Source organism: Equus asinus, chromosome 9 (genome assembly GCF_041296235.1).
Source record: "Equus asinus isolate D_3611 breed Donkey chromosome 9, EquAss-T2T_v2, whole genome shotgun sequence".
Lineage (NCBI taxonomy): Eukaryota > Metazoa > Chordata > Mammalia > Perissodactyla > Equidae > Equus > Equus asinus.
The window spans coordinates 51,772,538-51,799,085 of NC_091798.1; the positions used below are offsets into that span (position 1 = coordinate 51,772,538).

General features: G+C 37.9%; 1 long non-coding RNA gene across 11 annotated transcripts in view; it reads left to right on the forward strand.

Moving 5' to 3' along the window:
• The window catches only part of LOC123290211 (uncharacterized), a 43,489-nt gene that overhangs the window by 13,821 nt on the left and 3,120 nt on the right, over window positions 1-26,548 (forward strand). For 6 of the 11 annotated variants that reach the window (XR_011505866.1, XR_011505871.1, XR_006534581.2 and 3 more), the window contains one exon: window positions 1-26,548. This exon is cut by the window's right edge and continues 3,120 nt beyond it. This is a non-coding gene — a long non-coding RNA (uncharacterized lncRNA). The other 5 variants (XR_011505867.1, XR_011505868.1, XR_011505864.1 and 2 more) reach the window with 5 other exon arrangements.

Genomic DNA, 26,548 nt, shown 5'->3' on the forward strand with positions numbered 1-26,548 from the left:
ATATGAAATCCTAGGGGAAGGGACTGATGAAGATCTGTTCAATGGAAAGGAGCAAGCAGTGGCCACTTTAAGAACCCTGGGTCCTAGGTAAGTCATGGCACCACAGAAGAGTCCATCATGTTTGCTTGGATTACATTTGAGGCCTGGGGCAGGGTCTTTTGTCTTCTCTTGTTACAAGCAAGCAACTAGTGACATGAGCCCAGCACTGGAGAAACTAGGGCCTAACAGAGTTCACAAACATCGAATCTAATACCAGCCACTTCTACCGTGAAGAACTCCAGGACAACGAGCTTATCCTGTCTTGGGGCCCAGGATGGAGAATGGGAGAGTTTTTATAATTTTCATTCATCTACTTCTCAGTCCACTACAACTAACAAATGAGTTGTTTTTATAAGTAAAACTTCGTGAACAGATGAGGATGATTCTAGCTCTTATCTTAATTCCTCTAGCTAACCTAGAAATTCATTGTATACTCTCCTTTTAATTTACTTATGTGTACAAACTTTGCTAATTCCAAGAATTCCATGTTTGTCTACTATTCACTGCAGAGGGAGACATTGACATTTACCTAAACTGTTGTGTCCAAGAGTTATTCCTAATCATAGTCCTTGTCTCTACTTACTTACCACCTTTTGTGACTTTTTAATAGATTGCTATCTTATCTCTTAGCATAGATGCTACCTACAGATTTAATAGATTTATCTAATAGGTTTAATACATTTAACCTTTTAATCTACAGAACTGTAAGTTTTATTCTTTGATCAGCAGTCTCATTTTCCCCAATGTGACCAATAAAGTCACTCTAAAGAGGTCACACAGGCTTATTTGCCACATTTCATCTGCAGTCCTGCCCTGTTCCATCCTGACTCGAATTTCTTGAGACAAGTAGCCGTGGTCCAGAAATTGGGCTTCTTTTATATAATTGGTAAACAGTGACATTTTTCTGGACAGACTTCCTGGCTCTGACTGCTTGCCAAGTCACTGTCCCCTTCTGAATGCAGAGCCTAATACTACTGGTTCTTTGAGCAGCTGTCACCATGCTTTGTCCTTGGGCCACTGTCCCCCTGCTCATGTTTGGGCTGAATTGACATTTGAGATGTGGCCTGGCTGGAGGAGTTGGTTAATAGATGAATACTCTTCTGGAGAGTAAAGAACTGACTTAATCCAGGCCTCTTGTGGAATGTTCGAATGTGAAACACAGGAAAGGAAGGGTTGATAATAGAGTGGCATAGAAAATGAGAGGCAGATAGAAAGTAGTAAGCGCAAAACAGGAGCAAACAGAAGCAACAAGGGAGTGAATATTATGAGATGGAGAGCAAAATTCTCAGCAACAAATTCAGGGTCCAAAAGCAAAGAGGCGGAGACCAGGGCAGCCAGCCCAGGAGAAGGTCTATTTGACTCTTGCTGGGAATCAGAAACTGGAGTATCTGGACTCACGTTCCACGGATCCCCAAAACCCATTATGCACCAGCTGAGACCTTTTTCGGTGGCTCCTTACTTCAGGGTGTATCCCAAAATTAAGCCCATGACACCACAGTAACAAAGCCCCTGTCATGGGCGCTGCTTCTGGCCTGAGAGAGGCCACACAGCCATTGTTATCCTAGATTAAGGATACCCATACACACTGCTCACATTTTCCACAATTTAATGCAAACTTTTTGGGCTTTTGACCCCAAAATTCTTATAAATAAAAATATGAATTTGCATACTGAAAGTGAAATCCTTTGGAGCTGAGAGGCCTAGCTGTAAAAATGCTGAACACGCTAATCATATGGAAATGTATTCCTAAGGTCCTAAAAACGTAGCTCTTCTTTTATTGTATAACGTGTTGTTCTTCTGTGAAACTTGTACATTTCTGTTGTATTTGGAAAACTTTTGTTAGGACAATGGAATGAATGTTGGTAACTACTTTAGGCTCTGTAAGGCAGGAGAAAGTTTTCCTCAACCCTCTTAGGGTCCCATGCTGGATCTGAAAAGTAAACTAACAAAGACAGATGTACAGGAGAAAGCCTACAAATTTATTTGCTATAAGTTTTACTTGACACGGGAGCCTTTATAAGGAAGTGGAGACCCAAAGAAACAGACCCGTGTATCTTTATGCTAGGTTTGGCGAAGAGTGGACAGTCCTGGAGGAACGTGATGGGTTAAGGAGCAGGAGGTAATTGTAGTAAATGGAGGGAAACTTAGCACGGCCTGTTTGTTAGGATTCTTCTTTGTGTTCCTTTGTCTCTGGAGATGAGATGAGAATGGTCCTTTCCTCTGGGTGTAGGTTGGCCACCTTTCATGAGGAGTTTGTGACCTGCTTCAGGGAAAAAGGGTGAGGTGGGTGCAGAGGACGTCAGAGTGACCTTCCTGCTTCTAATATCTTCTCAAACTCCTTTGGCTTAAAATATTCAATATCCCAAGATGCCATATTTTAGGGTAACATGTCCTGAACCCCATCAGCTCCCACAGCATCCAGTACTTATCTTTGCCAATATGTATTTTCAATTATTTTGTTAGTGCTCATTATTGCTGCAAACTCTCTGAAGATAAGGAACCAAGCCTTCTTGTTCACCAGAGCACATAGTAGGCATTCCATAACTACAATGCAGTCTATACAGAAGGCGAAATATAATGATGTACACCTGAAATGTACATAATATTATAAACCAATGTGACCTCAGTGAAACTTTTTTAAAAAGAGAAAAAAGTAAAGAATAAGTGCCATTTTGTTACCTTTATTTGCAGGTCCTGGTTCATTATGTCTTTAGGGTTCTAATTTAGGGAAACTAAGGACAAACGAGGCACAAAGATGGGGGACTGCTTCAGGGTGTAAGTTTCCTGTTGGTAGAAATGCTCTGGACCATGAAGTCCTTGTCCCTTCATCAATTGGACATAGCCTTTAGCCTTGCCTAAAGATCCAAAGAGCTTTTCAAACGAAGTGAAGTTTGAGAGCATTTCGAAGTGAAGTTTTTGCTTGTTTTATAGTTCTCTGCTGCTTGAGCTGCTTGCACTCACACCCAATAAAATGCACTGTCTCCTCATAGTTTGAATTTTGGTATTTGTACTTGCTCAGCTGACTGCTCCCTGCTGGTTGCTAGTTTGCAGTGATGTCTCTGGCCCTAGCTCTTAGCCTACCTGTTCATATAGGAGCCTTGCCTATTCTGGTGTTTTTATAGCCATATTTTCCAAAAGTAGTCCAAAGAATAATAACTCTGAGGAATGTGAATAGTTGTTATTAAGGATCTGTGATCAAATGGGTGTCAAAAAGCTGGTCTGAATGGGAGATTTAGTAAGATGATTTTCCCAACGTGTTTGTCTATACTTTTTTCTTGAAGCATATCAGTGGAACCTACTTGGAGAAATACTACTTTATGGCATCCTTGGTAGAGTCCAGCATTTTATTTTCTAATAGTAAACTTTTAAGTGAACTATACTGAACTCAAAGAAAGCTGCAGAATCGAATATGCAGATCAATAGATTTTCATAAAATGAACATCCTTATGTAACCACCACCCAGATAAAGAAAAAGAACACCAATGTCATCCCAGAAGCTCCTCATTACACCTCTCTCCAAGCACTACCCTCATACAAGTAACAACTATCCTGATTTCTAATAGAGATTAGTTCCAACTGTTTCTTAGCTTTGTATACGTGGAGTCATTTAGTACATGCTTTTTGTGCCTAAATTCTTTGCTTTACGTTATGTTTGTGAAATTCCTCCATATTGTTACATGTAGCAGAAACTTCTTCCTTTTTATGACTGCATAGTATCCCATTGTATGACTATAGCATAATTTATATATCCATTCTGTTGATGAACATTTAGATTGTTCTTAGTTCAGGAGTAGTATAAATAATGCTACTATGAAGATTATTGTATGTCTTTTTCATTGTACATATGTACTACTTTTTGTTGGGTATATACCTTGGATTAGAGTCATGGGATATGGATAAATTCAGATAAGATTCAAAAAATCTCTATGAGAATGCCAATTGCTTCACATCCTTGCCGGCACTTGGCATTGTCAGTCTTAAACTGCGTCCATTCTAATGGATCATTCCCCAGATAGCTAACGTTTATTGACCACAGGGAGATCTTTTCGTCTGTATATGTGTGTGTGTGTGTGTGTGTGTGTGAACTGCTTTTTTGGGTCCCTTGGTCACTTTTTAATTTCATTTTCTGCCTTTTTCTTATTGATTTGTAGGAATTATTTATGTGTTCTAGATATGAGTTCTTTGTCAATTACATGTACTGCAATATATTTTCCCATTTTGTATATTGACTTTTCACTTTGCTAAGGGTGTCTTTTTTTAAACAGAAGCTCTTAATTTTAATGAAGCAAAATTTACCAATTAGTCTAGCATCCTTTGAACTGATTAGTGATCATGTCATATTTGCTCTAATATCTTTATGAAATAGTTCTTAATAGTCTCTTCACTAGGTTTAATTGATAACTTGTAGCTCATTATCTCATTTATAAAATTTAGGACTTTTCTCCATAGATGCCTTTCCTCATCCATGCCCACTTCAATGCCTTTTATTAGACCCCTCTCCTGACCTTGGCAGATTTTCTCATAATTTGTCTTATGTGATAAAATGATTCACCACCCAGATGGTTCTATCAAAAATGTGACAGTTTCTCTGGCTATTCCCTCCTTCATGACAGTTACAAATATGGTAAATGTAATTTACTCTGGCATCATTCCTTGCAGAACCACAATGTCCCCTTTCTTCATTCAGAATGACTCATTCATTCACCTCTTCAATAAATGCTCATTGAATGACTACTGCAGATTAAGCATTGTACAAGACACTTGTGTATAATAGTAAGCAAAATCAGGCACAGCACTTACCTTCAAGGAGTTTACAGTCTGGAGGGAGAGATAGACATGACTTCAATAACTACACACAGTTATGTAAAGTTATAATTGTGGCAAGTGCTGTTTTAAAGGAAAAGTGCCATTATCAGGGGTGGTCATTTTTCCAAGGAGGTGTGTCAAGGGCTTTGTTCTTCTTTATGGATCAGGTGTGGGACTGTTAACAAAATTTATGATTCCCAGGAGGTCAGGTACAAAGAATTACTGCAACTCAGTGGTTGTGGTTGTGCCAGATGATAGCATGGTAGGTGGCTTGTGGTCTGCTTAAGCGGGAAAACATGGTGGCAGTAACCAGACCCAGAAAATCAGAGTGTGTGTTGTCTTTGGAAAATATGTTGCAAAGTGACAATCCTCATACTGTGGAGTAAAGGTTCATTTTGAAAGAATTCCTGTTCTAAAACATTTATTGTAATTTCTTCCAATTGATTGGATAAAAAATAGTTCATGAATATTTTAAGAGGTATCCCTCCCCTCCAGGAAATGCTGGCAGAAAGCCTGGATTCCTTCATGTTCTTCCCATTTCTCCTATAGAATATTCGAGGTTTTTTGATCAATTTTGTGTGTGTGTGAAAACATTTCCAGCAGCAGAGATTTGGTCGCTTTCTAGCCTTGTTAGTTTTTTATCTTCTTAGAAGTCAACAGTGCTTCAATCTACTTCATCTATGAGAAGCTACCTCATTATTTGCATCCAGGAATGTCTGTGGAGAAAATCTGCTCATATCTTGGTAAATGTATTCTTTTTTCTTTCTTTTTTTTTGATATTTTTTTCTGAGTTTCCAGTGGACAAATAATTCAGTATTGTCTAATGGATTGTAGAGCAGGCTTTGCTTTCAATATAGTTATTTTCAGAATCTCATTTTATCTAATATTTTAACTGCCTTATGTCATAGAGGTATATTATTTGCTTATTTCAAATGACCATGGGGCTCTATTTCTTATAGCATAATGGAATGAGCATAATATCTGCAATACATTTAAAAATAGTAATTTTTTCTCTTTATTATTAAAAAGTAATATAGAATCCTTATAGATAATGGTAATAAAATAATGAAAATTTTAAAATGATCTTACTTTTAGAATTTGGGTGTATATTTTTATTGTCACATATTTTTCTATAAAGATATGTTTATAGAAATAGCATCATACTCTGTATTGCTGCTCTTTCATTTTCTTTTCTCATTTAACTCTAGATAATGAACATCTTTCTGTCATTATATAGCCATAATTAACAAAATTAGTGGCTATTGCATATTCGCTCATTTAATGTGTCATAATGTATTTAACCTTAGTTTCTGTTTTTTTTTTTTTTAAGAATGGCCTTCTCCAAGGTTTTTATTTATTTATGTATTTATTTTTTAATGATTGGCCCTGAGCCAACATCTGTTGCCAATCTTCCTCTTTTTTTCCTTCTCCTCAAAGCCCCCCAGTACATAGTTCTATATTCTAGTTGTGCTGTGTGGGATGCTGCTTCAGCGTGACCTGATGAGTGGTGCCATGTGCATGCCCAGGATCCAAACCCGTGAAACCCTGGGCCACTGATGTGGAGCACGTGAACTTAACCACTCGGCCATGAGGCTGGCCCCTAACCTTAGTTTCTTAATCTAATTCAATTGCACAACAATGTTTAAAAGTAAAATGTGTGGCTAGAAGACCAAAGGAGCGTGTAATACAATTTTGGATAAAAGAAGATAGCAGAAAACAATCACACGAATCAGAAAACATATTTTTTTCATTCATAGTAGAATAAAAATAGAGAAGCTGAGACACATTTATTTTATCAGGAACAAAAATGAACCAAATATTTTAAATATGTACCGAAATTATAATCAAAATTAGATTTGTATAAAAAGATCATCAAAGTGATGGCATACATCAAGAGAGTTGGAAAATGCAGTTTCCGTGTCAATGCACAGATCAAACAGCATGTTTTTTGCCTGAATTATTACATAGTTTACTGGTAGTCTTCATAGGGTGCATCCTTTTCTTAAGTGAAATTCATCCATTCGCCATTTTTCCTTCATTCACTCATTCAGCAATTGTTTATTGAGGACCTGATATCTGCCGATCTCTCTCATATTCCACAGGTACAGTAATGAACCAAACAGATACAGTCTTTCCTTTCCCAAACTGACAAACTAGTGAAATGGGCAGAAATTAAACATATAATTACACATAGAAATGTAGTGGCCTGAGTTTTTACCCTCCCCACTCTCTTTTTCTTCAGATCTGGCACAAATCAGACCAAAGACATAGAGAGACTAAAGGGAATGAGTCCTGCCAGGGTGGGGAGTTCTCATTGTCCTGAAATCACACTGCATGAAGTTAAACCACAGGCTGGTTCTCCCTCTTCCTTCTCTTGCTACACAGTGGACTCCAAAGCGCAGCCTCCCTCTCCTATCCCCACATTGGCTGTGGGGCTGGGTCCAAGAAATCCAGAAGCCGCAGGGAAGGGGGAGAGAAAGAAGCTTCAAAGCAGGAAGTTTTCCCTATTGCCTGGAGAGAGACACTGGGTTTATGTATCCATACATCTATATGCTTGGATATTTACGTTTGGGAACGTAAGGACTCATGCATGTTTAAAACCTTTCAGTACAACTTGTCTACTTTTCTCCTATTTGTTGGAGAAGTATGTTGAGGGAAATAGGAATCAACTCTTTCAGAAATCTTGAGGACTTTTGGTGCATTATAACCAAAGAATCAGCTAATATAATTGTGCATCTGCCTATATCAATATATTACCAATATATAACTTTGTGTGCATTTTATAATCATCTTTCTTATGCCCTGCTATATCTAAGAAGACCCTGGAATAGTGTATCCTGGCTGCATATTGGAATCAGCTGGTGGTTTTAAAACATTCTGAACCCTGGGTCCCACTTCCAGAGAACCTGATGCAGTAGTTCTGGAATGTGGTCTGCGCATTGGGAATCCGGAAACTGCTTGGGTAACTCTAATGTGTGTCAGAGGTTAAAAATCACTGGCCTAAAACAAAGTGTTATGGCTTTAAAAAGAGAAAGAAAAATGTATTTTCCTTCCTTATTAATTGTGCTGTGAATATAAGCATTACAATTGGAGCTTAAACTCTACAGATTAACTATTGTTGTCTCTTGTTTTTCCACACCCCCACCAAGGCAAATGTCTGAGATAGAGTTGCTCCAAGATTCTCCCTAAATTCTACCTATCAGCTCACCAATTCTTGCTGATGATATGCATCACTACTTCACAGGACCTGTGCTGGGAAGTTCCCATGCCTCTGAGAGGCTCTTCCCTGCTTACAGCTTTATACCACGGGAGGAACTGAAGTAAGCATCGTTAAGACAGCAATTCTATTACCGCATATGCTGCTTTCTACTGAATTCATATTCTCAGAACCATGCTTCTTATGGTGAATATGTATAAATGCTATTTCAGAATATAGACGAAACTACACTTAGAGCACAGAGCTAAATGACTTAAGGTGAGGAAATAAACATTTTCCATTTATCCTGTGGCATTTTTACACAAGATTTGAAACATAGCAAATTTTTAAGCTTCAAATAACTCATTTAGTTTCTCTTCTCTAATAAAGATTTCCTTGAGGTGGGGACAAGAGTTTTAAGCTGAACATGGGAAATACGATTTCAATTTCAATCTGAATATACCTAAACTCAATCATTAAATTAAAATGTGAGTTGCTGTGAGTGTTAGACTTAGATAATTTCATGTACCAATTAGATTTTCCTTTAAAATGCTCATCACATTTAAATTGGACATTAATACTTAAATATTTACATTTCCAAATGGTCTGCTTTCTGAAACTTGCAACAAGCATCAAGTTAAATTTGTAATGGGATTCATCCCTCTTTCAATTCAAAATAATATATATATTTATTGAGTGCCTACTATATACTAGGCAATCATCAGCACTGATATACTAAATTGATATTGGATTCTCTTAGAAATCTCATAGTCTAGTGAGGGAAATAGGTAATTAAAAATATAGACAAATAATACAAAATTATAAATAGAGATAAGTACAATGAAGGAAATTGACACTGTGCTCACAAAGGGTGAAGAATAAGACTTTTTTTTTTGGTCAAGGATGTTTCAGAGGTGGTAGTATAAAATTTCTGGTTGTCTTGCTTTTTCTGATGTTAGCAGCCACTGGTGATCATTGCCTAGATCCATTTTTCATTTAATGTTATGAAAAGCCTCTTTAATTTGGTTTCTGGGCAATTTGGACACATATCCTGCCTTATACCTGGAATCAACCATTTCTTTTAGGAACCTTAGTCCCTTTAGTTTAAAACGGCATTTAGGGAACACAATCTGGGTATTCACTGTTACTGGATTGGTCACTGTGGATACAGCTAGGAGACACATTGCACGTTCATACTGATATTTTCTATTTAAATTCAGAATTACCGGGCTTTTATTTAACCTCTTCAACTTTGCATAGAGATATTTTCAACATCATGAGAAAAGATGATTCCCTAGCAAGAGTGGGGAGAGGGCCCATAAGCTGAGTCCTGTGAACATAGATATTTAGGGGATAGAAGGAGGAAGAGATCTGACAAAGCTGGCAGAGAGGAGTGGGAGGGTGTGGTGCCCTGCAAGCAAGGATAAAATGATGTAATGAGAAGGAGAGGAGACCAGTAAACTGGATGGTCCGAGACGTTAAATAATACGATGTGAAATTGTGTGAATTTCTATTTGGCAAATAGGAAGCAATTGTTGTAGTAGAATGACAGGGGCAGAACCCGTCAGAGTGGGTTGGTAAGTAGCTGGGAGTTGAGAAAATGGAGACAGTACGAATTCTGAAAGATGGAAATAAAGTGTCCATTTATAAGCTGTTTTGCCTCAAGAAGTATTTCTTAACTGATAGAACCTAGGTCTCAGTCAAGGCAAGTTCTTTCTTGATGAAATCCGAGACAGAGAGAGTAAGCTATCCATTCTCACAAAATATAAATTAATGGGCATAAATAGATTTCAACATAAGCTTCCTTTTACATTCCTGGATTCCTTAGTAGACTGAATGATTCAGTAGATGAAAATGTATTTACACACAGTCCTTTCGACAAGCCTCTTCTATAAACCAAGAGAAGTTCCTTCTTCACTGAACAGTAGATGTCTATAGGACTGGTAAACCACTGACGTCTTATCACTGGTCCCATCATGCACATCTCATTTCTTTATATTAGCCCTGAATTCCTCTTCTTCCCAATGATTATTCCATCATTCAGACTGTAAGAAGATTCACAGGGTAAAGAAAAAACACCCAAACTTTCTGTCATTTCCATGTGTTGTAATAGATTCACCTACAGCAATTACCTAGACTATATATTCTCAGCCTCACCGGCTTGGCCAGATGGTGTGTTCCTCTCCTCTACAGCCTGTTAGTTTATTTTACCAAACCCTTGAGACTGCTTTAACATCGCATAAATGGGATGGATGAAGGCCAGGTTCTTTCTAGGTTAATGATTTTGAGATCAGTATTTTTGAAACCTAAGCACTGTTTCAGCAAAGGAAAAAAATCAACAGATGGGAGAGAGGGTCACTATCAGTGATTATGATGGCAATAAAACAGCTTACGTAGGAAAAGAACAGACTGTGTGGCTGAGTTTAGTCCTTCCCCATAATTATGCGGTAATAGATACAACAGCAAATCAGGCCTGCCTGTTGCTTCAGAGTCTTTAGGAGTGAAGATAAATGGTAAAATGACAATAGTTATTCTCATGCTTTTTGGTTTGGCAATGTTTTACTTCTTACCAAGAGTTCTTTTTCCAAAATTGCAAGGCCTTCCTTTGAAATGAAGAGGGTCATGTTATTGATTAACTTTTATTTTTTAACATGCAGTCTATAGCAAGTAATTTTAATATTTTTTGAAGAATAGTGATCTTTTAAATCAAAAGAAGACTCCATTCAAATGGACCCAGTGTGACTGCTCAAGTTCAGCAAATCATTTCTCTGGGGGGAAATTTTCTTTGATAACTATGATTAAAAACAGTTTATCTAAAAACAGTACCAGAGAAGACAGGGGTGCTTTTATTACAAAGAAATTCCAGAAAGGGAACGAAGGCAGGTTTTAAAGAAAGGAAAATATGAAGGATTAATAGTGCACTTTGAGCCACATTTCGTTTCTTCGCACAGGTGCAGGGACAATAAGAGCCCACTCTGGCTCCTGGTTTGCTCTCTCTCTTTTGTCTTGATTATTTCTATCACCAGTGGGCTTCATCTTTCAAGCAGCATGTCCAAGAAAGATCAAATTAAAACAGCTTAGGCAGAAGTGAGGGGGGCATGGGTACAAGAGGTGGAGCTGAGTATGGCTAAGGATCACCAATCGCTATAATTTTGTGGGGGGAGAAAATCTCTTTCTTTCAAGCCTTATATTTATTTTTGAACTTAATATCCTAGCTCCTAAATTATCTGCATTTGCTGATTCATGTATAACTGGGCTAAAAGAAGTATTGTACAGAATAGACCAGGAATATAGATTAAATGTCATGAAGAATGGCCTTCAACAATTGCAACACATAATTATAAATGCCTTTCCTATTGGCTAAAATCTCAAGGCCTGTATAGAGTGAAAGCTAAGCTGATTCTCAGAAATTTTGGACCTCAACAATGGCTGGCAATGCCAGTTTTACTTCTATTCCAGGGTAAACAGAATCAGTATTGTGGAAGTGGACCATTCCATTCCTAAATATGAAGTCATGGATGCAAACCACCATTTTTTTCACTAAGTTTTTAGTTACCTATACAAGTTTCACATTAAAACAAAATAATTTGGCTCAAAAGACACCATAAATTTGAAAATGCTTAAGTTGTACAGATTGAGCTGTAGCTCTTTGTAACTCAACATTTTCTTTTAGAAATGATCTTATCCACTTGGAAAATATGCTTCCTTCCTGATTTCCATTCACTTATTTAAATATTTAAACCTAAAAAGCACTTAGCTCCCATTTGCCAAAATGGTTCATATCCTGACACAATCAAAATTGCCTATGCTGATGAAAGTAAGTAACGAGTCTGGGAAGAATAAGGGCTTAATATTTCACACTTTATCCTATTTCAAAATATTTCTCTTGTAAAACTTGGAGGAAGTGAGCCCACTTTGTTCTTTGTCTCTCAAATCGGGAGTATTGAAAAGCCCAGCTATCCACCACACAAAAATAAACCCCTTTTTAAATTCATGATGGGAAGCTGAAAGCCAACAAGGAGAGTCAGTGGGCAACAGCCGATATTCTGGATGTTTTCCTGTCCATCTCAATGTAACTTCGATATCTACTATTTCACTGTCTTTCAGCCTACTTCTAATTATCCTGAAGAAAATCTCAAAGTCTCCTTTAAGCATAAAAGTCAATCAATTTTTTATGCAACATCATAAGAACGAAACATTGTCAAGTTTTACGTTTGAGTCAGTGTCCATCATTTGGAAAAAAAAAGAGAAATCAGAGTCAGAAGCTCTGCCTTCACTTTCTGAACTGAGTTTAGGAAGACTTTTATCTCCCATGTGCAAAGAAGTCCTCTATTTTTTTGTGGAGTCCCTGTCGAATCCTGTTCCCTCGCATTTGGGAATTCCATCTGTTTACATTAGCAATGAGCAGGCTAGGCAGACAATGGAGGAAAAAAATATCAGAGGTGGGAGCCAGAGTCTTGAAAACGTGTGAGAAATGCTCAGAAAACACACAGATACGTACACATTTTAGTAGTTTCCTGGAAACAGTGGAAATCCCTCCTCTTCTTGAAAATCCTCCCTTCCTCCCTCTGCTCTCCAATTCCCATCCGAAAGCCAGTGTTTCAACAGCAGTAATGTTCCTGGAAGGAAAAAGCGTGTTTCCGAGGCAGCATGGGAGACTGAGAGTGGCGAACATATGTGCGGTGTAGTGTAGTACTAAAATGTAGGCCTTTTTAATTAGACCCTAAAACTGCTTTTTTAACACTATTTTTTTGATGTTAGAGAGTTGTATGGTTTTCTGTCATATAGATTCATGCTACCACCCAGCTTTCTTTTTAATTAATACACAAATAAAGGATACATAATGAGTTGCCCAGAGATGGCACATTTATCCTCACTAATGAGGATACAGTGCGAGGATGCTCACTTCTTGCCTAAGGCTATGCTGTCTTCAGTTCTTCATCCTGTAATTGCGGAATTAAGTAGTTTACACTGGCTTTTGTGATAAGGAAAAGGAGAAACACATTTTAGAAGGTTAAAAAATCCACTTGGATATGGCATAGTTAAATTTCCCGTGAGTGCCAAGCCTTTGAAATTTTCTGGATGAGTGATTTCTGTCTTGCCAGCATCTACCCCCAACCCCACCCCCAATTCCCAGAATAAAACGCTTTGGTTGGGAAGAATTAAATAGTAAGAGTTCAAGCCACTCTAATTGACTAATAAGAAATAGTGAGCCAAATGCCTGAAAAGGAGCTGAGAAAAAGTGAGCCATGATGGCAGACAAAAGTCTGGAGAGGGCAAAATATAACTCATCATGTCTTCAGCAAAGGCTTAAAGATGGGGCTTCCTTCAAGCTTCTCTCTTAGGTATTCTGCTAGAGATAAAAACTAGCAGAAACAAACCCTACTGCCAGGCGCAGCACCATCAAGTGAATGAGATGGGACAGATATAAATAATGAAAATATAAGGTAGACCAAGTTTAGCCAAGAGAGTGTAAAAATATTAATGTTGGGAAAGGTTTCTTGGAGGATGTTGGAAATCCAACTGATGAAAAGGTTTAGCAAAATATTTGTTTCAAAATTGAGCTCCTTGCATTAAAGAGTTTTAATTTATTATTGAAATTGTTAACATCTTTTTCCCTGTCCTCTGTCCTTGTGTGCCTGGTGCAATGTAGACCAGGGAAGAAAGGAAGTGCTCAGTGAGACACACGGAGGGGTGAAACTCAGAGATTGACCTGGTAAGGTCAATGACACACTAACAGTTGAAAGTAGGAGTGTAGTACAGAGATCTAGCGGTTTGCATAGCAGAAGAAAATGACCAATATCTCACTTTCTAATATTCCTCACCCCATGAACCTTAGTGTAAGGGTAACCTAGAGTCCTTTCATTTGGTACACACAGAAATTTCACAGTTGGGACCAAAATAAAACACATAAACAAAAAAATCTGTTTGCCATTGATATAGAAAATATTAAATTGCTCTATTTCTGGATGGAAAGATACATGATGTAAGTTACTTATTGACATAAGGTTATAAATTCTAACAATGAAGTTAATATGAATAAATAATTTTCGCACATTTGTATTAGGATATATTTTGTTGTGTTTTTTTTAATGATGATAACAGATGTGGTTACATAGAGAAAGGTTCATTCTTATAAAGAGACTGGATATAAATTGCTTTGTGCAATATCTTGCTAATTCTATCAATATTATGGACTGAACAAAACACTTTATTAGCAGGGAAGAAACCTGTGGTCTAGTCCTGGTTCTGCCCATTACAAACACCATGTCCTTAGAGAAAATACCCCAACTTTTAGCTGAAAAAATAAGCATAATATCCATTCTTCTTTTTTTGTACCAATTTTTGAGGATTGATAGAGTTATTTTATGTGAAAGTGCCTTAAACATTTGCACATTAATGTTCAGTTAAATAGAATCTCGTGAATAGATGCTTTGAAATGTTAAATTTGAAGTGTTAAATTAATAACAAGCTGCAGTAAGCCTCTTACAACTCAGCAGTCAAATCCCTTTACAAAGTTAAAGACCTGACGTTCAAGAGTTTCAAGGTAGCAGTGTTTCCACATGCCTTTGTTTCTTGCTGGAGTTAGATCGTTGCTATAATTATCTAGTCCAGACAAAACACCTGGGGTTTCCAACAAAGTAGCCTACACCAAAGCCATATAAGTTATGATGCTCCTAGATAAATTTGATCCATTGAAAGCTTCATTGGAATTGAATTATTTCAAATAGATATCTTGGACAAACACAGTCAAATGTAGTTGATCGTTTGATTCTAAAAATCCTCAGGAATGATGGACTATTCAAATGTCGTTGCTAATCACCTTGCATCACAAACACATCAGTCTAGCCACTTTACCTAATTTGCCTGTTTTCTGACCAGCATGATTGTTTTATTTTGGAACTGAATTTCCAGAGGTTCTTTCTAGAGGTTGGGCAATGGAGAATTTGCTTATTTTGAATTAATTCAAACATTCTCTGAATAAAAGAGCTCAGATCATGTATTAATTTTTAGTTAAATTTACTTCAGTTAATCTGCCCTTAGAAAGCAATTAAATTGCTATATAAAAACTTCGTTTTGATGCTTGTTTCCATTAAAATTTCTTACAAATTGTGTTATTCAGGGATAGTATGTCAGAATCTTGCTGAAAGAGTTTGTAGCTTCTTGTAACTAAATAGAATTAAAAATACATAGCTCTATTTCAATAGTGTGTGGGTTCAGGTTATTCTCAGCCAATTTTTTTAAAATTTTTTTCCTTCAAAAAGTCCCAAGTTAAGGAAATACACAGTAGATAACTTACCAAACAAAAAGTGGGTGGAGGGGAGGGAAATTGTTAGGAAGGCATCTCACAAAACCAAAGATAGAGAAAACAACTAGGCTTCAGAGAAACCAAAGCAGGAACAGGAGAGCCTCCAGGAGCCAAGGATCCCCTCTGGACCTCATTTGGGGCTTGCAAGGGCTTGTATCTTTGCTTCTCTCTTCACTTCTTTTCCCCCTCTAAATAAATTGTTTTCTTAATGTGTAAAAATCATAAGCGTACAGTTTAATGAATTTTCACAAAATGAACTCACCAGTGAAATCATCACCCCAATTGATAACTACAACAGTATCCATAGCCAGAAGCCCCCGTTTTGCTTCCACTCATTAGTTCTCTCCTCCCCAAAGGTGAACTTCTGGGGCTGGCCCTATGGCCTAGTGGTTAAGTTCAGGGTGCTCCCCTCCGGCGGCCCAGGTGCAGTTCTGGGGCATGGACCTACACCACTTCTCGGTGGCCATACTGTGGCAGTGACCCACATATAAAATAGAGGAAGATTGGCACAGATGTTAGCTCAGGAACAATCTTTCTCACCAAAAAAAGCCTGGGGGGGGGTAAGTGTAAATTAAAACTACAATAAGATGTTAAAGTAACATAAAACTACATTATATTATAGTAGTATATATCCAGGATGAAATTAAGAGTATAGTAACTATAGCATTTTGCAAATCTAGAGTTTTCATTTGATTTTTTTATACAGATTCCTTATGAAGCCTGCATCTTATTATCTATTTTTTGAGCATGTTAGTCACAGCAATATTGAGGTCCATGTGGGTTAACCCCAACGTCTAGATCATCTACTTGACTGTTTCCATTGTTTGCTTTTCATCTTGTCTTGGTCCTATCCCTTGATATACCTTGTAAATTTTGTTTGAAGGCTGAATAGTTTAAGAAAAATTGAGAGGCATTGGAAATGTGACCTTCCTCCAAGAGAGGATTTTCTTTAGCTTCTTGCAGAATGTTGGAATAGGAGTATGACAATTTCGTCCAGTCTTACCATGAATAGATTTGGGACCAGATTTTAGCCTTTTTAAGGATTGCTCTATCTAGTTGTTCAGATGTCCTAACTGAAAGCTGAGCTCTTTACTGGGGTCTTTGACTTTGGTAGGCTCTTAGCTCCTGTTTTTATCTCCCAGAACACTCAGAGTAGTGATAACTATACTTAGGTTTTCAACCTCTTAGCAACTGTTTTTTGGTTGGTTCCCCAAACTTTCAGTCTGTTTCATTTATGAATGACAAGTGCTTCCGGGGAAGGCAGCACAGACTGTCAGGTTTATTTCTCTGAGCTTCCCTTCTTTTCAAAATATCAGACCCTCAAACTTAAGCTGCCTTGGTAGCCCTGAATGTCTAAATTTTTCTCCCCAAGTCTGTGAGCCTCCTGGAAGCTATATTCAACTTTTATATCCCTTAGTCAACTCTTTCTGCTTGATTTATTAACGTGTCAGGCAATGCTACTTATGAATCAGCAAATGGATTGAGGCAAAAGGCAGTATGGAATGTCATGTTTACCTCAATGCGTTTCTCTTCTCCCAGGGGTGTTGACCCATGAAGCATTGGCTGTTTTGATAGCTCAATAATATTTCAAACAGATTACTATTGTATTTTGTCCAGTTTTTGCAATTGTTTATATTGAAAGTTGGTGTGCTACAAGTTAACCCACCATTGCTAGAAGAAGCAGGATTCCTTTCTTCATCATCTCTTCCACTGTATGCCAACATTCTCTGCTTTTTCTCAATGTAGGTTGAAAATGGCCTCTCTGGAACCTCATGATTTCCAAGTCCAATACTCGACAGACATTGAAGGAAGTTTCATATGTCAGTTTCAAATTTTAAGATTCAGTTTAGTTGGTTGAGTGTTATAACTCACCCTGGGGTGTGTGCATGTGTGTGTTGGGGGGTGTCATTTGGCCTATTATCTAAATCACAGGGAATCTGAGAAAAAATTATCTAAGAAGGAGTAGTGGGATTTGAATAAGGCGGAAATGAGAACACTATTACTCAAAAAGAAGCAGAATCAAACAGAGAAGAAAGGCAGATAAGCATAAAAACACTTGGCCTGAAGTCTCAAGCTACAATCTCCAAGGCCCTATTTCCTGAGCGCTGTTTTTTTTTTTTTAGAGATTTTTTATTTTTTCTTTTTCTCCCCAAAGCCCCCCAGTACATAGCTGTACATACTTCGCTGTGGGTCCCTCCAGCTGTGGCATGCAGGACGCTGCCTCAGCATGGCCCAATGATCAGTGCCATGTCCGGGACCAGGACTCGAACCAACGAAACACTGGGTCGCCTGCAGCGGAGCGCGCAAACCCAACCACTAGGCCATGGGGCCAGCCCCCTGAGCGCTGTTTTTTAAGTGAGGAGCTACCATGGTGTCTTTCCAAATTACGATAGTAAAAAACTGTCTGTATATGCTTGATCTAGTTTTAGTTGTATTTCTGTGACTCACATTCTAAACATCTTAACCAATACAGAAAACTCAACCTCTAGGTTGATAAATTGTCTGACATAATACAGGGTGAGAAAATAACAAGCAGGCAATTCTGAAATTCTCTCACACTTATATTGCTCAATTCTGTTGATCCTCTTCAGTAGGTCCTTGATCTGATTACATAGCTATGCAGTGGTTCATAGTGTTTTGATTTCCTTTGCATTTCTAATTGCTAAACATTCACGTTAAGAAATGAGACTCTATCAGGTGGCCTTCTAATATCTTCTGAAAAATGTTGGCTCTCTGTTGTGTCCATGTCACCATGTCCATGGAGTTCAACATTAGTTTATAACTCGTGCACTCCATGCCTTAGTCCCTAATATGTGTCCTGTGTTCATGTAGGAATAGGTGGGGCCATTCAAATCTCACTTGGCTAAAAGAATCCCTAATTATGTGGCTCCACTTTGAAAACAGAGAGTCCTTCATTGAAAACAGAAGGTCTATATAACACTATGAAACATTTCACCCCCAAGTAACTCAAAATCTCTTCCTGGTTAATAGTATATCTTTCCATATTGGATAATTCCATAGTCTTTCTAGACCGACTTAAATCCTTTCTTGAAATAGACCATTCTAAAGACAAACATAAGTAATTTACAACCCTTGTGGAATAACCGTTGTTTATTCATTGAATAAATATGTATTGGATAAATAGTATGTATCAGCCTTACTCTAAGCACTGATGATAGAGCAATGAAAAAGATAGACAAGTTTCCTGCCATCAGGAAGTTTAAATTCCAGTAGTCGAAAACAAAAATCAATGACAATTAAATAAATAAACAAATACATTTGAATAATTATTTCAAATAAGAGTAAAAGCTATGAAGAAAATGAAATAGCATCATATAAAAGAAAATGTAAGTATGGGGAAATATAAGATGTGGTGGGAAAGGGAGAAGGCTTTGAGGAGTTGACATTAGATCAGAGACTCAAAGAACTAGATGTCACCCTTGCAAAGATATAAAAAAGAGGTGACTCACATAGAAGCAAAAGCAAATCCCATACCCTTGTGCTAACCAGACTGCAATGATCCCTTCCTCTTGACAGTTATGCCTTTATATAATATCGTGCCAAAATAAATAGTGCTAACTTGTGTAACCAAAACAACAATGCAGAAATAATGGTGTGTGACTTATGAAGCTAGGTCATAAAAGACATTAGGGCTTCCATCTTGCTCTCCTGGAGCACTCATTCTTGGGGAACCTGTTGCCATGTTGTGAGGACACTCAAGAAAATGCATGGGTAAGGCCATATGGTGAGGAACTAAAGAACTCTGCCAAGAGTCAGTGAGGAACAGAGGCCTCCTGCCAACAGCCATGTGAATTAGCCATAGTGGAAATGAATCATCTAGCACCAGATAAGCCTCCAGACGACATCAGCCCAGACCAGCATCTTGACGGCACCTTTCTGAGAGACCACAAGCCACAACTTACCAGCTGAGTCACTCCTAAATTCATGTACGACAAAAAACGGAGATAATAAGTGTTTGTTGTTTTAAACCATTAAGTTTGGGATAATTTGTCACAGTAATAGATAACTAGTGTAGAGTCTGTAATGAAGTGGAGTGCTGCTGTAAAAAATACCTGAAAATATGTGGGAATGGCTTTGAAATCAGGCAGTGAAAAGATGCAAGGACTTAGAGGAAAGGAGAAAACCTAAAATTCTGTGAACAGACTGTAGGCAGAAGTACGATGACTTTTGAGGAGGCTGATACTGAGGTCTTAAAGCAGAATGAAGGAAAAAGGATCCTTGTTGTATACTGGTAGAAAGTTTAGCAATACTATTATCTGCAGCCCTGTGGAAAGTAGAAAATGTGGTTAGTGAATGAAATGATCTAGCTAAGGAGATTTCTGAGCATCTTCTTCCCGGCTACAGTAAAATGAAACAAGTAAGAGATAACCTAAAGGAAAAATCATTAAACAAAAAGAGACAGAACTTGATGGTTTTAAAAATTCCAAGGATCTCCAGGTGGCAAACAATGCTTAAATCAAGAAATGGTTTCTAGGCAAAGATGAAATATGAGGCCCTTCCAGGAAGACATAGTCTAAGGATAAAGCCAAGGGAGCGGCAGTAAAGATCACTTGCCAAGACCCTATGAAGAGCTAAGGTGGCATCTCAGAGAAACTTCGGTCCAATAATAGGGTTTCTAAAAAGCTTAAGGTGTTGGCCCTCAGCAGTCTCTAGGAAAGGCCAAGGTAGAGAAGGCTTTATCTTAAAGAAATTTCTGAATGTGAATTTTACCTAAAGGATTGAAGTCCAATATGATTGACAAGTAACCTATAGAGTTTTAAATGTTATATCGGCAGAAACACCGACAGCTTGGACTAAAAGAGACAGAAACAATACAAAATGAAAAGAAGATCTTCAAAATTCTATTGGCTAGAAGCAGGCTAAGGAAACTTTGCAGATGCAAACATAGACTACCTTTTGTAGAAAAGGAAAGATGAATGAGAGGATGGAACCAAGAGATCAGAGAGTAGAACCAAGAGCCATACAGGGTTATTCCTGGGCAGGAGTAAGACTGGGTCTGAACAAAGGAACTTCCAATATTAGTCTGGCTGAATTTCAATGACTCCCATGTGCCTCCAATTTTCCTTGTTTTTGAGTAGTTATCCTAGGCTTATCCCACTATTGTATGCTGGGCATACAAGGGGACAGATAACTTATTGCTATAGTTTATAGATCTTAAGATTGAAAGAAACTATACTAGAAGAGCTATACTTTAGGAATTACACCTGAGGAGTTTCGTCTGCACTGGGACCTTTATTTAGATGACAAAATTCTGGCTTTTGAGCTTGACTATATTGGAATGGGGCTTTTAAAGGGTTGTGAGAGGGAGGCGAGTATATTTTGCATGTAGGGAGTGTGTGGTTCATTGTGGGACAAGGGGCAGACTGTGCAAGGCAGCCACCAAAATGATCCCTGATTATTTCTGCCTCCTGGTAGTACCTTCCCATATTGCATAGGAATGACTTTTGTAATCAGCAAGATATTTTGGAAATGATAGAGTATGATTACTGAGGCCAGACTATAAAAGCCATTGTAGTGTCTGTCTGGTTCTCTTTCCTCACTTGCTCTGGGAGAAGCCAGCTGCCATAACATGATACTGCTCAAGAAGTCCTATGAAGAAGGCCATGTGGCAAGGAACATACAGTTCCAACAATCAGTGGAGAACTGAGAGTCTGCTGCCAACTGTGTCCGTGGCTCTTCCAGCCCTAGTCAAGCCTTCAAAGTGACTGCAACCCCAGTGAGCATCTTAACTGCCACATCATTTGAGATCTCAAGCCAGAATCACACAGATAAGCTGCCTCAAATTTCTGATCAACAGAGACTGTGGTATGATACATGTTCATTGTTAAGCCGCTATTTTGGAGGGTAATTTGTTATGCAGCAGTAGATAACTATATGGTTTCAGGAATAGCAGGACCGTTGCAGTTGAACACCGTGAGTAAAACAGAGAATGACAAAAGATGAATTTGGAGAAGAGTTTATGGGTAGATTATACACTGAACTGCAGGCTATGATAAGGAATTAAATTTGATTACAAATTCAAATTAATATCATTAAAGAGTTTTAAGTATAGGCAGAACATAACTGAGGAGAAAGAGAAATAAACCAAATTTAATTGTTTATTCATTCATTCAGCAAATATTTGTTATATGCATATTTATGGCAGATACTGAGCTAGGTGCTTGTGATACAACAATGAACAAGATACATAAAATATCTCCTTTATAGAATTTACGTTTCAACGTTCCTGGCGATATACAAGTAGACAAACTAAAAGTAAAACAAGATAAATATGCATTGTGACAGACTGTGCAGGAAATCCAGTCGCAGCAGAAGCAGTAGCATGATGGGGGAAAGCTGGATGAAAGAAGCTGCTTTGAGGTCACGAGACCTCATGAAGACGATAGGGTTGAAGTCCAGACCTTTAGGAAGAGAAGGCACTAGGCATGGAAAGTAAGTGATAACTATCTTCAGGCATGTTAAAAAGCTCTTTATGTGGGAAAGAACTTGACAAACTACAGAACAGAAAAGAAGCAAGTGTTGTCAGAGCACTTCGAGGGGGTAAATGAGATAAGCTTGGGGAATAGGCAGGAGTCAAGTCCTATAGGGCCTGGGGGTCCAGAGAACGGGAGTTTAGAATTCAGTTTAAATGCAGCAGATAACCACCGGAAGTTTTTGAACAGGTGAGCGTTAAGAGCTGATTTATATGTTAAGACAATATTTGATGCTATCTGAAGAATTTTTAAAATATTTTACATGAAACATAAATAATTTATATGAAATATATAGTATTCAAATTTATATTTTGAAGGGAACAGGAGAAAAAGCAGGAAGACTAGCTACCAGTTATTGAAGCAACTCTAGGTAGAGAAAACGTGGCGTGGGTTAGGAGGGTGGCAGTCTATATAAAGAGAAGTGGATGGACCAGTTGGATCCAGGACGTATTTTAGAAATAGCCATTGTAATTGCTGCTAGATGGGGATGGGAGGATGTTTAGTGAGTTGCAGCAGCCTCTACTCTTATAATTTAAAGGCACGATTTATTTTCCTGTCGAAAGAAGTATATGGCAAATACTTAAAAAATTAAAGCAAATGTAAATTAATTTTGTTTCCAATTGCTAAAGAAATTTATGATAACTTTTGAAAACGTTACCAAAATAAGGAATTACAGAATTAGTAGATAATACTACTTCTTTGAACTTGCCTAAGGTATCTAAGAAAACAAGGAGCAAGCATACATGGTAATGTGTAATAATAAATCCTACAGATAGAAAATGCCAGCAAGATCTGATGGGGCAAATAGAATGAGAATGATTTTCTGATGTGGACCTCTCTTTATTTAGAAATTAGATGTCAAAGCTCCTTCTTTGTACACATATATTCATTTATATGTATTTATTATGTATGTAGATATTTTATATGCATTATAGGTTCTTGTATTTTTACTATGACCAGAAAATCTCATTGCTTTCCTGTCTACCTCTCATACAATTTTAATGTTGCATTTTATATTATCTTCAGTACATTATTTTCACTTCATGTCCCCTCCACTCAATTTTTTCAAGGAAAAAAATCATTCAGTTCTGGTGATTTTTTATTATATTACAATATTTTCTGCAAGAATAATATCAGTTTTGTCAACTGAATTACCTAGAGATTGTTAATAAATATCTGAAATATTAGATATTATGCATTTTCTAGGCATTTGTTTAAGATAAAAAATTCTTCCTTCTTGACAATTGTTCAAGTTGATTTCCACCACTCTGCCATGTGTTTACAACTCAGTTTCCCATTTTCGTAGGTGAAGCATTATATATCAAGCCATATTGTGCTTAAGGAAGCATAGAGGCTGCAAAGTTGTGTGCCCAGTTAAAAGGCAGTTTCCTTGTGGCAATACTTTTCTCCCAAGTCCATTCTTTACAGATTTTGTAGGGCAGGACAAGAAGGAAAAACTTCTGCTTGGAAATCTTCAAGCAAGATGAAACTTGTGGTATAAAATCACAGCCTCTCCTATTCTCATTTTCAACTGAAATGTGTTCCATGTGGTTATTCTCCCTCTTAAGTTGTGTTAACTTTATTGGTTACTTGATTCCTTCCTTCTCTCACATTTTATTCTCCACCTATTCTTGTTCATCCATCCACTTCTTTTTCTTCTTTTTACTGTCTGTAACTCACAATTGTATCTCCTCATGAACTCAGCTACCATCTCCACACCCTTTTCTGATCTCATTTTACTCTATTCTTACTGATTTTCATACCCATAATCCAATGTGTGTATAAATTATTATATGTGTATACTTACAAAGGTATACAGGTGTAAGAATTTTTATATACTGGTGGGTCTGTAAACAGATCAATTTCTCACACTGTATTCTATTCTTCTACCTAAACATTTCCTTCTTCATAGTCTCTTTTCATCTCTCCTAGAATGCACATCCAGCTCTAGTATTCTTGTTTCTGATTCGCAGTTTTTTTAACAGTGAGAACTCTACAATCACAAACATGGAGCTTCCAGCCCTGGAGATTTTTGTTACCATTTGGGAATAACAGAAGTGGCTAGAGATGGATGAGAGGAGCAGACTTTCTAGTAGCTCCCAGAGGAAATTGCTGCAGTGCAAAATCATGCTGGGGGCTGGAATATGTTCTCTGTAGATAACAGTGATTAGTTTGGAGTTTCTTTTCTTTTTTTCCTTATGATAAATATACTTTAAGGAGGAGAATGTGATGCATATATCACATATATTTATATACACATAAATTTGAAGAAAAATAATAAATGTATTAGCTATGTAACCACAATCCAGTTTAAGAAGTAGAATATTGTTTGTTTCTTATAAAACCCTTTGTGCCCTATCTCAAGACATCTTGCCTTTCCCTCAAGGATAACCAATAGCTCAAATTTTGTATTTATAATATCCTTACTTTTCTGTGTAGTTTTATTACCTATAAATTGGCAAGTGCTCCAAAGGGAAGAGAAGTGTAAAATGTCATGTTCACCTTAATGAATTTTCTTTCTCTTAAGGAGATTTACGCTTCCAGTTTTTGCTGCCTGAGGAGTTCCTCAGTGCCTTCAAAGTTTTTTGTTTGTCTGGTTTTTGTGTAGCTCTTCTAGTTATTCTTGATAGGACAATTGGCTCCTTATGAGCTAGTCCATCCATTCCAGAGGAAAGTTACTTCTATATTTAACTAATAATATGAAAACTACAATGTGATATGAAGAACCTGAACCCAGGCTGGGAGGCTTCTTGTATGAAAGAACATTGTAGATGTTTAGAGGTTTGCCAAGGAGGAAGGTAAAACAGCATTTTAGCAGATGGAATCAGGGAAAGCAGTGGGGATGTGGAATGACATAATATCACTGGGGAACTGCAGAGAGTTCTTGGTTTCCTGCATCCCTCTTTCTTTTGAGGGCTGAGGCTTGCCAATTCCAGGTTGTCTTGAAAGCTTGAGTAATATCCCTATCTTTAAGAGTTGGAGAATCAAAAACTATATTAAAGAAGGCCAAGATAAATAGCACGTTAATATGAGTTTCACGATCAGGTTCTCTTTTAAAAACCCCTCCCCTGGACTGACATCAGCATCATGGTGGAGTGAGCTCTTCCCTTAGACTCTCCCCTGACTAAGATACAATGAAAAGAACATTCATAAACCAACAGAGGACATTCACACAACACAATAGACATCTGAGAGATCCACACAGCCATACATCTGAAGGTGGGGGTGCTGGACTCCCCCAGGATGCAGTGGAAGGAAGTAAAGGGATTGCCCCTCCCTCTCATGCAGTAGCAACCTAGGCGCGAGAACTTGTGGTGGCTGGCACATGACTCGAGAAGAGAAGGGGGAGAAGGTAGCCCTCCATGGGAGCACTTGCACTCTCAGTTGGCTCTCAGCTTGTGGGAATGCCCCACACTAAGGCAGCTAAGAAATCATGGGGGCATCCACACCAAGCCAGATAGACGGTGAGTGCAGAGCCAGGGCACTTAAGATCATACACACAAAAGAAAGTGCCCCTCCTCCCCCCACCTGGTGCATCAGCTCTGCCCTACAGCCTGAGCAGGGGATCCCCTCCAGAGCACATGTACATACACACGTAAAGCAGTGGTGGCAAGTGGGTAAACACAGATGGGCACCATCAGCATAGCTTCTAAAGGATATGCAGAGCTGTCAGAGATCAAGGTAGGCTCAGAATACACGGGTCCAGCCCCCCTCACTCTGGGGCAGCAGGTGGAATCTGCAACCAGATACTACCACTGTGCGAAGGCAAAAATCCCACCCCATCAAATAAGATGAAGAGGTATATTAATACTCCAGACCAGAAGGAGAATGACAGGCACCCAGAAATCAATCCTGAAGGCACAGAAATTTGCAATCTAAATGACAGAGAATTCAAAATACCTATCACAAAAAAACTCAATTAGTCACAAGAAAACTCAGACAGATAGTTCAATGAGATCAGGAATAGAATTAGTGAACACAGGGAATTCTTCACAAAAGAGATTCAAATTATAAAGAAAAATTAATCAGAGATGTTGGAGATGAAAAACACAATGAATGAGATAAAGAAAAATCTGGAGTCCTTAAATAACGGAGCTGATATTATGGAAGACAGAATTAGCAATTTAGAGGACAGAAATATAGAACTCCTTCAGGTAGGGGAGGAGAGAGAACTGAGACCAAAAAGAAATGAAGAATTTCTCCAAGAAATATCTGACTCAATTAGAAAATTCAGCATAAGAAGTATAGGTATTCCAGAGGGAGAAGGGAGGCAGAAAGGAGCAGAGAGCTTCTTCAAAGAAATAACAACTGAGAACATCCCAAATGTGGGGAATGAGCTAGAATTACAAGTAAAAGAAGCTAATATAACTCCTAATTACATCAATGTAAAAAGACCTTCTCCAAGCCATATAGCAGTAAAACTGGCAAAGCTAAATGACAAAGAAAAAATATTAAGGGCAGCAATGCAGAAGAAAATAACCTACAAAGGAACTCCTATCAGGCTTTCAGTGGATTTCTCAGCAGAAATCTTACAGGCTAGGAAAGGGTGGATGATATATTCAAAATACTGAAAGACAAAAACTTTCAGCCAAGAATAGTCTATCTGGGAAAATATCCTTCAGATATATTGGAGAAGTAAAAGCTTTCCCAGATAAACAAGCTGAGGGAGTTAATTGCTACAAAACCCTCTCCCACAAGAAGTGA